Source organism: Bidens hawaiensis, unplaced genomic scaffold, assembly GCF_021521415.1.
Source record: "Bidens hawaiensis isolate Kalapana, Puna unplaced genomic scaffold, B.hawaiensis_p1.1 tig00015978_1, whole genome shotgun sequence".
Classification (NCBI taxonomy): Eukaryota; Viridiplantae; Streptophyta; class Magnoliopsida; order Asterales; family Asteraceae; genus Bidens; species Bidens hawaiensis.
In genome coordinates, this window is record NW_027492440.1 from 239,294 (window position 1) to 256,797 (window position 17,504).

At 44.9% G+C, this 17,504-nt stretch overlaps 1 pseudogene across 1 annotated transcript; it reads left to right on the forward strand.

Moving 5' to 3' along the window:
* Positions 1 to 3,285: 3,285 nt before the first annotated feature.
* On the forward strand, positions 3,286 to 6,314 carry LOC143550264 (adenosylhomocysteinase 1 pseudogene; annotated as a pseudogene). The gene is made up of 3 exons (XR_013138295.1): positions 3,286 to 4,020; positions 4,822 to 5,327; positions 6,065 to 6,314. The product of XR_013138295.1 is annotated as an adenosylhomocysteinase 1 pseudogene (transcript).
* Positions 6,315 to 17,504: the final 11,190 nt, after the last annotated feature.

The window sequence follows — 17,504 nt, forward strand, 5'->3', positions numbered from 1 at the left end:
TCGGAAGAGTCGATCCACGCTAAGGCTAACGCCATTACCTCGTCCGCTTCCCATATTTGTCGTTCGCCATTTTCGGTTGTTCAAACGTCACCCGGGTTCTTTTTTTTATGACTTCTTTTTGGACGCGGACTTGCGTTTCGGGTGCTTGCGTCTCGGGTACTTGTGTTTCGGGTATTTAGGTTTGTGGTACTTGCGAGGACGTATACTGCATTGGCGCTCGAAAGAACATATCGGGGTAAACGGCGGCATGGGTGGAGGAATCGTCGGTCGTTGTTGGTTTGCATAGAACAGGTTGCTAAGGTCAACGTTATTTGCGAGCAAACTAGCCCACCACATACAACTCGGATCCCACGGGTTTTGATTCGGGTTCGGGTTTGGGTTCGGTGTTGAGCTTGAGCCCGTGTTCGGGTTCGGGTTTAAGTTAGGGTTCATGATTTGGTGTGAAGATGAATGTTATGAAGATGGTTAAATTTGGTGTGAAGATGAATGTTGTGAAGATGGTTAAATTTGATGTGAATATGAAAGTTGTTTGAGTAAAATTGAGAAAAATGTTTGAATTTATATAGAAATATTAATTAAATTTTATTTTAAACGGCTTTATGACCGTTGGTGGTGGGCCCCCCACCTCACCCCCCTTCCGCGCCCATCTTCCCCTCCACCTTCCCCCCCTCCGCGACCCACCTATCGGCGCCCCTCGGCGGTGTTTGGAGCCTTCCGCGCCCGTCTCTCCCTCCCTTCCGCGCCCATAACGCATAGTCTCATGAAATCTACACATATGTAGTAAATTCAAAAAATATCTACAATTCCATGTAACTTACAGATATATTTCTTATTTATTTGTTTAATAAATTGAAAAAATAAAAAAATGTACTCCTTTTTTTATTATCTGAAGTCATTAATATCTATTTGTTTGATTTTGTGGGTTTAAATGAGCCAACGTTATCTGTTTCATGTGTAATGAGTCGTTATCAGCGTTATCAGCAACTGAATAGGGACTTGGATGATGTCAATATTTAAAGTTGGAGGATGGTTGGTGAAAATGGCATATTGGTCTTTTTCAACTTAGTCTTTTTTTATTGCTGCTCCTTAGCTTAAACCAGTTGAGGATAATATAGACCATAAAGTCATAAACTATAAGGCCAACGTTTGCATGTTTACCGTAATATATATGATTTTAAAAAGAAAAATGACCAAAATAGCCATTTGATCACTAATATCTAGGGCTGGCATATCGTATATACCCATACACGATAAGACACGAACGCGAAATGTGCATACCTATATACGACACGAAAACTTATCGTGTACCTGTATCCCAAACACGAACACGAACCTGTTAATACCTTATATACACGATAAGAGCTGAAATCAATCCTATGACAGTCAAATTATTTGTATTAACCTAATTAGGAATGTCGTGAGAATGTGACGGCTGAGAAAAGTGAGAATGTTTTAGGAATTTAGGGTTTAGGATAACTTATAATTATATATATTTAATTATAAAAATCTAATCAGGTACTTAACATGTACTTAACAGGTAAACAGGTTTAGACATGAAAATTAACAGGGTGATTCGTGTCTACCTGTTTAGTACACGAAACCTGTTAAGGCCTTACCTGTTACCTGTTAAAGTCGTGTAGACACGTGTCATGTATTCATGTATCGGGTATAAATTGCCAGCCCTACTAATATCTCAAGACTAGCATCTTTTCTCAAAAATATTAAAATGGCGCCATCAGCTGACAGCTGGATTATAGAACCATAACAATTAAGCCACGTATCCTGAAAAAAAAAAAAAGGCAGGCTGAACTGAATTTTAAAAATTCTGACATTTTCTACTGTTCCGAGGAGATATATGGACATCTAAAAACAGTCGTTAGACGGTATTTCAAAAGTGACTCCGTCAGACTGACTGTTTATCACTTGAGTCGGAATTTGTCCTAAGTTAGCCCCTTCATAACCTAAACTGGCGGCCTCACAAACTATACCGGCTATCCCGATATAAACATGGTTAGAGTTATGAGTTTTGAATACATATTCCTAACGGGTACGGAGTACCCGTAATACCCGAAAGTACCAGTACCTAAAATTAGTATATCTGGGTACCCACCTGTACCGAATAGACGGGTATGGGTACGGGTACTGAACAAGTATGAGCATTTGGGGAAAAAATCTCATCCCTAGTTCCCACAGTACGTTTACTCCTTGATGGTGTCCCTGTGTGAGTCACATCTAGAGATCAAAATCAGTACAGACAGTCGGCATCATGTCTCAAAAAGAACACAGGTATTGAGGGTAGTTTTAGGAATGACATTGAAACCCGAACCCGATAGGAAAACATGAAACTCGACATAATTTGGGCATGTAATACCCGACCCATTAGGATTTGGGACGGGTTTGAGATTAGTTTGAAATTTTCATGGGCGTGAGATTTGTAATATACCCATGACTCAATTACCCAATCATATTGACGCATTTACCCGATTATATACCCGACGTACCCGACGTAACTTTTTCTATATTTATTTATAGTATACTCCTAAATATTCCAACCCAATGCATTTACCCGGTTAGATACCCAATGTACCCGACATAATTTTTTCTATATTTATATATAGTATACTCTAAATATTTTAAATATATTATTTTTTCAAACTTGTTTATGAAAATTATATGATACATTTTACTTTTATGATAATCATATTTGCAATCGATTAGCTATATTTGTCACCTGACGGGTTTGAACTGGGTATACCCACAGGGTATTTTGAAAAAACCCGATTGAAAACCCGAAACCTAACGACTAATTACCTGATTAACACTGACGGATTTGAAACGGGCTTTCATAATCATGTATGAGTTCCAAATGATGTTAGAAGAATTCGGTTATAAACGAGTTGAATTAACTCAACCCGATTGTGAACTTAATTCTTTCGATCTTGTATTAATTACATGTGTGGGGCGTCCGGTGGCAGCGGTGTCCTCACGTTCCCGACACAGAACGGTCAGAACCCAATCTAAGATCCAACGGCTACAATCACATGCCAACAACTCAAATACCTCACTCTTTTAAAATAAAAATTGGACAACATACTTACTACAAGCCCATGATCATTAAACGTACAAAAAAAACATATTTTATAATAAATAAAATAATAATACTCCATTTCCAGATCCACCAACCACTGATCCAATCCTTAAATCCTGGCCGTTGATACCTTCACTCTGAAACCTATTTATACCCCATCATTGCACACAATCAATCTCGTCAAACACCCAATCCTTAAACATATTTATTATTATCTCAGATCGGATCTCAAAACATCCAACGATGACTCTCACCGTCGAGAAAACCTCCACCGGCCGTGAATACAAAGTCAAGGACATGTCCTTAGCCGACTTCGGCCGCCTCGAGCTCAAGCTGGCCGAAGTCGAAATGCCAGGACTAATGTCCTGCAAGACCGAATTCGGTCCTGCCCAGCCATTCAAGGGAGCCAAAATCACTGGCTCCCTCCACATGACCATCCAGACTGGGGTACTCATCGAGACCCTTGCAGAGGTCCGCTGGTGCTCCTGCAACATTTTCTCCACGCGGCAGCAGCAATTGCCCTTGACTCTGCTGCGGTGTTCGCGTGGAAGGGGGAAACGTTGCAGGAGTACTGGTGGTGCACCGAGCGGGCCCTGGACTGGGGCCCGGCCGATGGACCGGACCTGATCGTGGACGATGGTGGCGATGCGACTTTGTTGATTCATGAAGGGGTGAAGGCTGAGGAGGAGTTTGCGAAGACTGGGAAGCTGCCGGATCCCAGTTCGACGGATAATGCGGAGTTTCAAATCGTGTTGTCGATTATTAAGGAGGGGTTGCTGGTTGATCCGAAGAAGTATCATAAAATGAAGGAGAGATTGGTTGGTGTTTCGGAAGAGACTACTACTGGTGTGAAGAGGTTGTATCAGATGCAGGCTAATGGTACATTGTTGTTTCCTGCTATTAATGTCAATGACTCTGTCACCAAGAGCAAGGTATGCTTACTAAACTAGCCAATAGAACAGATCGGTTGTGAACTATTCGAAATTGACTTGTTTAAAAACTTAAACATGTGTGAGTCCGAGCTTAATTTAGTTTGAACCTGTATTTAAGCCTAAACGAGTCTGTTATTTACAAAATGTTTGTTTAATATTATTGGCATATACTAATATAAAAATTATAGTTATTACATATTAGATTGTGAGAAAATTGACAAAATGATGCACATCATATTATATTTAAAATTGAGATAAAGCAAATATAAAAAGTAACTATAAATATGAATATATATAAATTCATTAATAAATAATAAACGAGTTAAACTCGAACTTGAAATATTTCTCAAGGTGTGTTTGAGTGTTGTCGAGTTTGGGCTTGGTAAAAGCTCAAATTGATCTGAGTTATGCGAGCTTGAGCTGGTTCGTGAGGCTAAACGAGGCAATATTTTGTATGATCTTTTTTAAATGATAGTTATATACTCAACGATAAACTTAACTAAATAATATACTTTATTTAATATATAAAGTTATATTTAATATAAAAAATGTAACTACAAGTATCTATAATTAATAGATAAATAACAAAAAAATGTAACAAAATTTTCACCTAAGATATTCCTAACCTTGCGCTTGCAAGGATTTAAACCGAACACACATCACTTTTAGACGGGCAAACTTAAGAGTCCACTCGAGCTTTAGATGTCTTTAAATCTTACCATTTGTGTATTAATGCTTGATAGATAGGTTAAACTGTTAAATGTCACTTAGATCTTGATCAATTTCTTATTTGTCTGGCAGTTTGACAACTTGTACGGATGCCGTCACTCACTCCCTGACGGTCTAATGAGAGCGACCGACGTCATGATCGCTGGAAAGGTAGCCGTGGTCTGCGGGTACGGAGACGTAGGAAAGGGTTGCGCAGCCGCAATGAAACAGGCCGGTGCTCGTGTCATCATGACAGAAATCGACCCCATTTGCGCCCTTCAGGCTCTCATGGAAGGTCTCCAAGTCCTGACCCTAGAAGATGTGGTGTCCGAAGCCGATATCTTTGTAACCACCACCGGTAACAAAGATATCATCATGGTTGACCACATGAAGAAAATGAAGAACAATGCCATTATTTGCAACATCGGTCACTTCGATAACGAGATCGACATGCTTGGTCTTGAAACGTACCCCGGTGTGAAGAGGATCACCATCAAGCCGCAAACCGACCGATGGGTGTTTCCTGAGACCAAGAGTGGAGTCATTGTGTTAGCCGAGGGTCGGCTCATGAACTTAAGGGCTATCACCAAATTCAAATGGTACCGCAGGATGAAGACAAGACTGCTTTCAGAACTGACAAGGGTGTTTTCTGTTACACAAAAATGCCCTTTGGTTTGAAGAATGCAGGAGCCACTTACCAAAGACTCATGGATGCAATTTTCAACGAGCAGATTGGAAAAAACTTAGAAGTCTACGTGGATGATTTGGTGATTAAAAGCAGGGAGGAAAAACAAATGCTCAAAGACATCGACGAAACCCTTCGGCGCCTAAAGGAAGTAAACATGAAGCTCAACCCGAGCAAATGCACATTCGGCGTGGAAGAAGGGAAATTTCTCGGCGTAATGGTCACCAAGGATGGTTTCAAGGTGAACCCAGAGAAGGTGGAGGCTATCCTCAGCATGCCCTCACCATCCACTAAGACTAGGACTAAGCTTTGTTGTGGCCCCGCCCCAGGTTTGTTTTTTTTTTATTTTTTTGTTTAGAATAGTAAATTTACTCGTTTTCGTCCAAATATTTTTATGTACATGTTTTAACAAAAAACACTGAACATGCCCTGTGCACGTTTATGAACATTTCTATACGTATTAGACCGCATGTGGGGGGGGTGGCAAAAGGGGCAAGAACGCCAACAAAATGGTGGGCGTGAGGGCTTGGTTGTGGGGCCAGGTCTTTTATTAATCAATCAAACCATTTCCACACTTTTTATATAAAAAAAATATTAAGTAATAATTGTGTTGTTAGTCACACCATTACACGCATTTGATGATTTAGTTAGTCACCCGAGTTTTGTGATGTCATGCTCGTTTACTAACCAAGTGATCGCGCAACTCGAGCTGTGGAATGAGAAGGGGAAAGGGAAGTATAAGTATGAGGTGTATGTGTTGCCTAAGCATCTTGATGAGAAAATGGCTGCATTGCATCTTGGGAAGCTTGGAGCTAGGCTTACTAAGCTTACCAAGGACCAGGCTGATTATATTAGTGTGCCTGTTGAGGGTCCGTACAAGCCTGCTCATATAGGTATTTGAAGAGGTAGGTCCCAGCAGAGCCCAGTTGGACCCGCAAGACTCACCTTAAAGAGGGACGTCTGCGCAAGGACCAACTGGTTCTGCAGGACCCACCATGCTCAGAGATGAAAACCTTACGCGCAGTACGCCAGCTGTTCCCGCAGGAAAAGCCTCCCAATGGTGAAGTACCCCGCCTGTTCCCGCAGCTGCGGATACAAGCCATCAGGGAAGGCTACCCGCACTAATAGCAAGGCTACACGCGTAAGGCACTAACTCTCAATAATTCAGTAATGTCACCTGAAGGAATGAGCAAGGCGGGAATACTCCCGCCCAAATGAGCCAGTCCGTACGCTTCTGGAAGATCTTTTGTACTATACCTGCCAAGGTATGGACAAAATAGACAAGATCTGACAAAAGCAGCCCATGAACCAATCACAGGGTGACAGCTCACCGACAACAGTACGAGGAGGAGCATGCTCTAGTACGAAATGTCACTATCAGCCGCTGCCTACCCACCAACCCTCATCGTGGCACGTACATAGCCTGTAGTTGGTGGAAAAGGAATAGTACACAGCCGGCCATGTCACTATCAGCCGCTGCCTACCCACCAACTACCAGCATAGCACGTACATAGCCCACAGTTGGTGGAAAAGGAATATTATACAGCTGGCCGTACCTGCTTGGAAACCTACCTTCGGCTATAAATACTCCAACACCTTGGAACGGTATTATTATCTTCTCTCTATATACACTTATACTCAGAGCAATCTAGTCTGATTCTCACGCCGGAGGGTGGTCACAAGAAGGAACCCCCCCCCCTCTCAGTGACGAGCTCACGGTGTCTGTTTTGCAGGTTATCAGAAGAATAACCATCTTTGCCGGACCTAACCCTCGTGGGAAACATCTACTTAACCCCCAGATTATCCGTAATCTGCCGGGGTCACTTAGTGTTTCTTCATTGGCGCCATCCGTGCATAAAAGCTAGAACTAATTCTTTTTCGGTTTTTTCAAAACCACTGGAAAGATGGTTAAGGTTACTCCGGTGCTAAGGCCAGCGAGTGACCAAGAAACTCCGGTAACCACAACCCCAGCTACTGGGGGGAACACCGGCGACTACACAATTTTTACGAACACTACCCCGGTTACCCAAGCCAGGGCAAGTGCAGTAAATAATCCTTCCCTGGGATTCACCGATACCCAGTTGGAGAGACAACAGACGAGGCTCCCCCGCTAAACACTTGATCAAGTTAAAGCGTGGGCGGAAGCACGTCAGAAGGAATTCCAAGCTGAGTTGGATGAACGCTTACGTTCACTCCAACAGGCTGACGAATTCGGAAGCACTCGACAATAGCTCAACATGAGCAATTAGTGCGAGTACTTGGACGATGATTGGGAGGAGTCCGACAGTGACGCAAACCCTCATCATAGGGCGAAAGGGAAGCGCAAGGAAACGGACTTCCAACCGAGAAGGAATTTTGGAGAAACCTTCAAACCAAGGAACGCGGGGGTAAACCCACGCGACTTCTCCAAAACCTTTAGACCAACTGTTGCAAATGCGGGAACATCCAAGTTTGCAAGGGACATTGCGGAATCAATCGCCCCGAAGAGTGCCAAAAAGATGTCCAACATCGGCACTTATGATGGTATATCCGACCCAGACGATCACTTGAACAGATTCATAGCGGGGGCAACCGTCAGCAACTGGACGGAACCCACGTGGTGTTATATGTTCCAGATGACGCTGGTTGGAGCGGCCAGGGCGTGGTTTGATCGTTTACCGGTCCACCACATCTATGATTGGGCGGACTTCCAACACAAGTTCAGCCAGCACTTCAGTCAACAGAGGAAATATACTGAAGAGCAGTGGACGATCCTCAACTGCGTTAGAGAGGAGGATGAATCTTTACTAGACTTCATCACTCGCTTTAACTCGAAAAAGCTCAGTCTGGGCACCATAAGTGAAGATCTTGTTCGCGCCGCTTTCATCCAGGGCGCCGAATACCCAGAGCTTATCCGCACGTTGACGGGTAAAGACGACATGCCATCCACATGGGATGCCATCATGACGGCGGCCAAGCGCTTTGCCGAAACGGAGAAGCAACTGGGTATGGATCTTCCCCAGAGTACAAACCTCTACACACAGAGGACTAGAGAAAACAACGTCCGGATCGCCCGGCAAAACAAAAAGAGGAAGCTAGGTATTTGGCAGTCAAGGGTAAACTTTGACACCTCATCCAGCTCTCGCCCTCTAGTAGGCGGAAGGGATAACACGCACCCATCAAGCCGAAGACCCCGGTGGACGCCACTCACCAAAAGCATCACGGAGATATTTGCCACCGAAAAACTCCCATGGCCAAAAGCTCCAATGATCCGGCAGCTACATAACGCGGATCAGAGCAAATCCTGTGACTTCCACGGGACAAAGGGTCACACCACTGAGGAGTGTACATCCTTGAAAGATATTGTTGAAACATTCGCCAAGGATGGAAAACTTACACACCTTGTGGCATCAATCAAGAATGGAGGGAGAATGATAACCGATACAAAGGCAACGGACGAAAGCCCGTTGACATCAGCATCCACATGGTTCATAGTAACATCAGAGGAAGAAAAAGACGAACGACAGAACCATGCGCGTGGAAGGAAGCTGAGGTGCGCTTCCCGCGAGTGCCAGGAGGACCCAGCAAAGAATGCCCTATCGTCATCAAAAGCCAGCTGGGGCATTACATCACTTCCCGCACTCTTGCTGACAACGGCGCCTCGTCAACGGTTATGTACAGGCAGTTCTTCGACAAGCTAGACGACGAAGACAAGGAACGCCTGGAAATGGTCTACGCCTCGATGGAAGGGTTCGACGGCAGCACAAACACCCCCCTGGGTATCCTATCTTTCCCCGTCACTCTCACGGACGGGAAACACTCCCGCACAGAAGACGTGGACTTTGTCGTAATGAGGAAGCCACACCACACATACGACATTCTCTTCGGGAGAGACGGGATGGCAAGATTCAATGCCGTGGTATCTTCAGTCCACGGCATGATGGGATGGCCAACAGCTGAGGGTGTAGCGATGATCACCGGTATTCCCCAGGTATGCATCGCTTCTGTCTCATCTAAACCCAAACCAAAGATGGCTAAACCAACCATCACCGAACCAGAAGAATGAGCCTTCAATGACAAATACCCTGACCAGGCTGTTACCATTGGCCCAACAATCAATGATCCTACGCGCACCTTACTCAAACACTTACTACAGAGAAACGCTGACATCTTCGCGTGGACACCAGCTGACATGACTGGTGTACCTCGAAGTAAGGCAGAGCATAAGCTCAAGTGTGACCCGGCTTTTACGCCAGTCATACAAAAGCGCAGAGTAATGGGGGCGGAACAAGCTAACGCGTGCAGAACCCAAGTCAAGGAACTCCTTGACGCGGGCATCATACGTGTTAGCAGATATCAAACATGGGTTGCAAATCCCGTCATGGTACCGAAATCTAACAAACAATGGCGCATGTGCATAGATTTCAAAGACTTAAACAAAGCATGCCCCAAAGATTGTTACCCGTTACCCGAAATTGACCTTAAGGTAGATTCGTTAGCACCGTTTCGCCTTAAATGCTTCCTTGATGCGTATAAGGGGTACCATCAAATCCACATGGTCGTTGACGATCAGGACAAAACCGCATTTCGGACGCCCGATGGCACATTTTGTTATCAAATGATGCCATTCGGACTTAAGAATGTCGGGTCCACATACCAACGCCTAATGGACAAAGAGTTTCATGCCCAAATCGGGAGGAACTTGGAAGTCTACATGGATTACTTGGTCATCAAAAGCCCTGACCCAGAAGCGATGTTGAAAGACATCGAAGAAACTTTCAACACACTCAGAAAGATAAACATGAAGCTCAATCCGAGCAAGTGTTCCTTTGGGATGGAAGAAGGGAAGTTCTTAGGAGTCATCGTTACTAAAGATGGCTTTAGAGCGAACCCTGAAAAGGTCGAAGCCATTATCAAAATGGAATCACCTACTACCATCAAGCAAGCCCAGACACTGAATGGATGACTAGTCGCACTTAACCGCTTTTTGGCAAACCATGCGGATAGGTCGTTCCCATTCGTGTCAACATTGAGAAACTGTTTAAAGAAAACGCACTTCCGCTGGACACCAGAAGCGAAAGCAGCTTTTCAGGAAATTCGGTCACGCTTGATCGAACTCCCAACGCTCACAGCACCAGAAGCGGGGGAGGAATTAATCCTATACCTTTCCACCACAGATAGAGCAACTGGGGCAGTCCTGCTAGTAGAGCGGAAAGGCATCCAGATGCCAATCTACTATGTTAGCCGTATCCTAACAGACGTAGAAAGCCGGTACTCTACCCTGGAAAAATTAGTCTTAGCACTTGTACATGCTTCACGTAGGCTAAGACGATATTTCCAAGGTCACCCAATCACCATTCTCACCAACTTCAAACTTGCAAACGTTCTAGGCAAACCCGAATTGTCGGGACGCCTAGCAAAATGGGAAATAGAATTGGGAGAATACGCGATAAAGTACAAGCCGAGACCAGCCATAAAAGGCCAGGTCTTGGCCGACTTTATTGCAGAAGTCCCCGCTTCGCGGGTGTAACACCCCGACCAAAGGCGGATTATACATCGGGGCGCCACATATTGTTTCATTACTCGTGACACTATTTGGTGTCAATATTTAACAAATACATTTTACTCGCGCACGCGCAGCACATGAATTCATAAAATAACATAAAACAACATATTATAACTCAGAATATTCAATAACATAAACTTGTCTTGTTACATTTTAAAACTAGGTCCAAAGCAAAAGAAAATATCCTACGTGTCCACAAGCTTCCAAAAGCAGCTACAGCAAACCTGAACATGTGTTAAAATAAAACGTCAACACTTGCGTGTCGGTGAGAAATCAAGTTTAATAGATAATAATAGATAACAATAATCACTACGCGCAACACGTGTATGTCTGGTGTTTAACAAGGGTGTAATCAGATTGTGATCAAGCCTAAATAGATCATAGTTCATAGTTCAATCCGTGCTCCCAAATGAGCACAAAAACAAGAAAACATCTGTGCAAGTGTAAACAAAAGAAAACCGTAAACGATAGGTCTCCCGTGTTCATCTAATGGATCCATGAAAACTTCGGAATAGGCCGAACAAAGCGGTTAATGATTCACACATACAAATAAACAGCCAAGTAAACGTCCATAACACATGGGGTTTTGCGCGACAAAAGTTCATAAACAAGTTTAAGACTCAAGTTTGTACGAACACATGAACATCCCAAAACATTAAAAATAAAAAGGGATTAGGTACGAGATTACTCACTTGATAAACGGTGCGATGAAAGATTCAACTCTTAAACAAGCAAAGTTAACCTATAATTAAGATTATTGGTTTAACGATTGGTTTTAAGTCTTGAATATATGTAACCATTATTAATATGTAAATCAAATTATTATATATTATATGTTACCGGAAATCTGGGCAGAAGAGAGGAGAAGACGGGGGCAGAGAGAGGAGGCGGCTGAGGACAACGGCAGAGAGCAAAGAAAGATAATAAGTGTTTGTGTGTGTAGTGTTAAGAAAATAGCATTATTATTTATAGGGGAAACCCTAGGGAACACAATCCCTAGAAAAGGGGAAAAGATCTCCAAAAAGTAAAAGATTCCAAAAGCAAAAGATAACAAAAGATATGACAGCTGCAGGGGACAAGGGAAAAGCTGACAGGTAACAGTAAAAAGCATGGGAGGGTCAGATAAAGGTACTGGTCAATGCATGGAAAAGCAGATCTCAAAAGATAATGTCAGTCACTTTTTCTGTCAACCAATGGGGTTGGTGCGCATGCTGCGCCGAAAGTGGCTTTTCAGACATAAGATAGGTCAGGTCAACAGCACAGAAGATAAGACATCACGAAAGTAAACGGCTGGATTAAACAGAAGAAAGACTCAAAGGGGTTAGCGCGAGAAGACTCGAGCGCGCGAGTGCGAAGGCAGACACAGAAGGTCAAGAGTGCGCGAGCGCGAAGGCAGACAGAACCAACCTTAGCGCGCCGCGGGAAGAACTACAATTCTAAGCGCGCCGCGGGAAGAACTTCAATTCTAAGCGCGTCGCGGGAAGAACTATAATCCTTAGCGCGCTGCGGGGACAGTTCGCCTCGCGTATCGCAGCAACAGACGGTCTTCACGCAGGCTTCCTTGTAAGGAGTCTGGCGCGTGGAGCTGCGCAGACATCCTTAGGCGGGAAGAAACAAAGGACAAAGAGTTAAGAGAAAAAGAGGGGTTCAAGGCTTAAGGGTTAAGCAGAGGGGCGGGACGGCGACAAGAGGGACAAGGAGGCGGGAAGGAAGGAAATTATTATTAGTAAGTAATATACAAATATATATGATTTATTAAGTGTTAAATTACAAAGGTTAATAATCAAATTTTAAATCATAAAAAGAATCGGATTCGAAAACGGGTACCTGGGTCGGGTCGGATCGGGCAGATGTCACAGTCTCCCCTACTTTAAGAAATTTCGTCCCGAAATTTATCTCGAAGTAGGCTGCGCAGAGAACAGGTGCGGGTACTTGATCTTCATTTGATCTTCCCTTTCCCATGTAAACTCGGCTCCGCGCTTGGACTCCCAGCGAACTTTCACGATAGGGATGCGACTGCGCTTGGTTTGCTTTACCTCGCGATCCAAAATCTCAACAGGCTTCTCAACGAAATGCATGGATTCATCAACTTGAACTTCATCAAGTGGTATGTGAAGGTTCTCGTCAGCTAAACATTTCTTGAGGTTGGATACATGGAACGTTGGATGCACATTGCTGAGCGCGGGCGGCAGGTCTAGTCTGTAGGCAACTTTTCCCACACGCGCGAGAATCTTGAATGGACCAACATAACGAGGAGCAAGCTTACCTTTCTTCCCAAAGCGGACAACACCCTTCCAGGGCGACACTTTGAGGAGAACAAGATCACCAACTTGAAATTCGAGAGGCTTTCGCCTGCGATCTGCGTAACTTTTTTGTCGGCTTCTGGCAGTCAGCAAATGATCACGGATCTTGGCGATTTTATCGGTCGTCTCTTGAACTAGTTCGGGTCCTGTGATTTGAACTTCACCCACTTCGCTCCAACAAATCGGTGAGCGGCACTTTCGACCGTAAAGTGCTTCAAATGGGGCCATACCGATGCTGGAATGATAGCTGTTATTATAAGAGAACTCGATCAGAGGTAGGTGCGAATCCCAATTACCTCCAAAATCAAGAACACAAGATCGAAGCATATCCTCAAGGGTTTGGATGGTTCGCTCAGACTGTCCGTCAGTCTGAGGATGATATGCAGTACTCATGTCCAAACGAGTTCCTAACGCAGTTTGGAGAGATTTCCAAAAGCGAGATATAAAACGGCCATCGCGATCGGATATGATGCTCAAAGGAGTACCATGACGGCAGACAATCTCTTTGACATAGAGCTGCGCAAGATGCTCAACACGTTAAGTCTCACGAATGGGCAGAAAGTGAGCAGACTTAGTCAATCGATCCACTATTACCCAAATGCTATCATGTTTGCTTGCGGTCAAAGGTAACTTGGTGATAAAGTCCATCGCTATACTTTCCCATTTCCACGTAGGAATTTCTGGTTGTTCGAGCAAACCAGATGGGCGTTGATGTTCAGCTTTTACCTTAGAACAAGTCAGGCATTTAGCTACGAACATAGCAATATCCTTTTTCATACCGGGCCACCAATAAGTAATGCGCAAATCCTTGTACATTTTATCAGCGCCAGGATGAATGGAATACCGAGTTTTGTGCGCTTCACTCAGTAGGACAGCACGAAGATTCTCATCACAAGGAATCCAGATACGATTGAGATAGCTGAGAATTCCACTCAGATTAGGGACAAAATGCGCTTCCGCGCCACACGCTAACTCGGCGCGAAGGTTGCCATTGCTGATGGATGCGCGCTGCGCGTCACGAATGCGCGATTCAAGGTTGCTTTGGATCGGCGCGAAGTGAAGCTGCGTGCGTGGCAAGATACAGTTAAGCTGGCTGGGTTTGCGGCTGAGCGCATCAGCTACAACATTAGCCTTTCCAGGGTGATATCGGATCTCACAATCGTAATCGCTGATGAGTTCGTTCCATCGGCGTTGTCTCATGTTAAGTTCCTTTTGATCAAAAATGTGTTGAAGGCTTTTATGGTCGGTGTAAAGAATACACTTAGTCCCATAAAGGTAGTGTCTCCAGATCTTCAAGGCAAATACAACTGCACCAAGTTCGAGATCGTGAGTCGTATAATTCTTTTCGTGAATCTTAAGTTGCCTTGACGCGTAAGCGATAACCTTGCCTCGTTGCATAAGAACATAACCGAGACCTTGATTGGAGGCATCGCAGTACACGACAAAATCATCATTACCCTCAGGTAGCGCAAGAACAGGAGCTTCACACAACAATCGCTTGAGCGTTAGAAAGGCTTCTTCTTGCTTCGAGTCCCAAATATACGGTTTGCCTTTGTGCGTTAAAGCTGTTAAAGGCAAAGCGATCTTTGAGAAGTTCGAAATAAATCGCCAGTAGTAACCAGCTAAGCCCAAAAAGGAACGGATTTCGGTAGGAGTGGATGGCGTAATCCAGTTCTTGATTGCTTCAATCTTGGATGGGTCGACATGAATACCCATCTTGTTTACAACATGACCAAGAAACTGTACTTCATCCGACCAAAATTCACACTTGGAGAGTTTAGCATAGAGTTGCTCAGTTCGAAGCTTTTGCAACACCAACCGAAGATGTTGCTCATGCTCGGCCTTGGTCTTAGAATACACCAGAACATCATCGATAAACACGATCACAAATCGGTCCAAGAAAGGTCTACACACCCGATTCATTAGATCCATGAAAACGGCGGGTGCGTTGGTTAAACCGAAGGACATGACCAAGAATTCAAAATGGCCATAACGAGTTCGAAAAGCAGTCTTAGGAATATCCTCTTCGCGGATACGCAACTGGTGATAGCCAGAACGGAGATCGATCTTGGAAAAACAAGAGGCACCTTGGAGTTGATCAAAGAGGTCGTCAATACGCGGTAAGGGATACCGGTTCTTAATGGTGAGCTTGTTCAGCTCGCGGTAATCGATACACATGCGAAACGTACCATCTTTCTTTTTAACGAACAACACCGGAGCACCCCAGGGCGAAGAGCTAGGGCGAATGAATCCTTTATCGGTCAACTCTTGAAGTTGACTTGCTAATTCTTGCATCTCAGCGGGTGCAAGGCGATAAGGAGATTTGGCTACAGGGGAAGCACCAGGGATAAGATCAATACGAAACTCGACTTCCCGAACGGGAGGTAAACCGGAAAGATCATCGGGAAAGACTTCAGGGAAGTCACGCACAATAGGGATTTCGCGAAGTTTCTTCTTTCCTTCATCGGGTTTGACCACGTGGGCTAAGAATGCGATACATTTCTTCCGCAAGAGTCTTCGGGTTTCAGCGCAAGACATAAGTTTAAGACCGTTAGACGGTTTCTCGCCGTAGATATGAAGATCACCATTTTCTCGAGGGATGCGAATCAACTTCTTGGCGCAAATAACTTCAGCGCGGTTTTGCGAGAGCCAATCCATACCAATAATAACATCAAAACTTCCAAGAGGCATGGGGATGAGGTCGATCAGAAAATCGTTTTCGTTAAGGTTAAGCGTGCAATCTTTAATCACGGAGTTTATTAAAATAGTTTCACCATTAGCCAATTCAACTGAAAAGTTTTCGCTTAAGTTTATGCGCGGTCGCGCAAGTTTCTGCTCAAATGCGCGAGAAATAAAACTTCTATCGGCGCCAGTATCAAAGAGTATAGATGCATAATGTCCGTTAAGTAAAAATGTACCATTAACCACGTCATTATTCGCTTGCGCTTGGTGCGCGGTTATGTTAAAAGCTCGTCCGCGCGCCACTTGGTTTGAAATTTGGTTAACTGGGTTCGCTTGCGTAATCTGAACTTGCAGTCTCGGGCACGCGTTCCGGAAATGACTGGGATCACCGCAGTTATAGCACGACCTGGGTCGTGGATTAGGGTATGTTGGTTGTGGGTTTAGCGGGTAGGCTGGTGGTGTTTGTGCAGTTGGGTTGGCGGAAGGGACTCTACAGTACTCAGCAGAGTGGCCAACGCGGCCACATCGGTTACATTGTCGACACGGGACTTGGGTTGGATGGTGAAGTCTACAGGTTGGGCAAAAGGGTTGGTTTCCTGTGTAGGGTTTCTTAGTTGGCGGGGCAGGGAGTGCGGGATTGGTTAAGGCATAGTTATGGACTACAGGTGTTGGGTAGGTTGGCAGTGGGTTAGGAGCGTATACTGGAGGTTGGTAGGCGGGTTGCTGGACAATGGGCGGGTTGGTAAGCGCATAGGCTTTGCGCCTGCGCTTGAGGTTGTTACGGTTTGAGGGTTCTGGTTTGGTTTCTGTTGGTTCTGGGACAGTCTTGGTGGGTTTGGTCTTCTCAGATCCCCGCAGGAACAGGGTTCCTGCTCTGACATGGTTGTCGCTGAGCACAGCGGCCAACTCGATGGCGTCAGAGATGGTTGCTGGGTTCCTGGCCCATACAGAGTCTTGAATTTCCATGGGGAGACCCCCAAGGAACTTCTCGATGGCTCGGCGGGAAGGGGTAACTAGGTGCGGGACAAGCAAGCTTAATTCATGGAAGCGCGTCGCGTACTCGCGCGCTTCACCACTGTACTGTTTAAGATTCCAAAATTCTTCCTCCAGGCGCTTTACTTCGTTGGGAGGGCAGAATTCTCGTGTCAGGAGTTCCTTAAATTCCTCCCAGAGCATGCTAGAAGCAGTCTCTGCGCCACGCGCGTGAGCTACTCCGTTCCACCAAGTAAGCGCCCTTGATTCTAGGACACTTGAGGCGTATAAGGTTCGTCGGTCTGGAGGGCATTGGGTATGGAGGAAAGTGTTTTCAATTTTCTCGAGCCACTGGAGCATTACGGTGGCTCCTTCAAGTCCGGTGAATTTCGGAGGGTTACCCGCATTGAAGGATTTAATATTGTATCCGGAGGGGTTGGTATTAGTTTGGTTTAAGGCTTGGGCTATTGCGGCGGCCATTTCCTGGGAACGTTGCTGCCTACGTCTGCGCGAGGCTTCTCTCCTCTGATGACGGCGAGATAGCGGAGGCATTCTATAAAAGTGTTAGTTTTTGTTAATATCGTTTTAG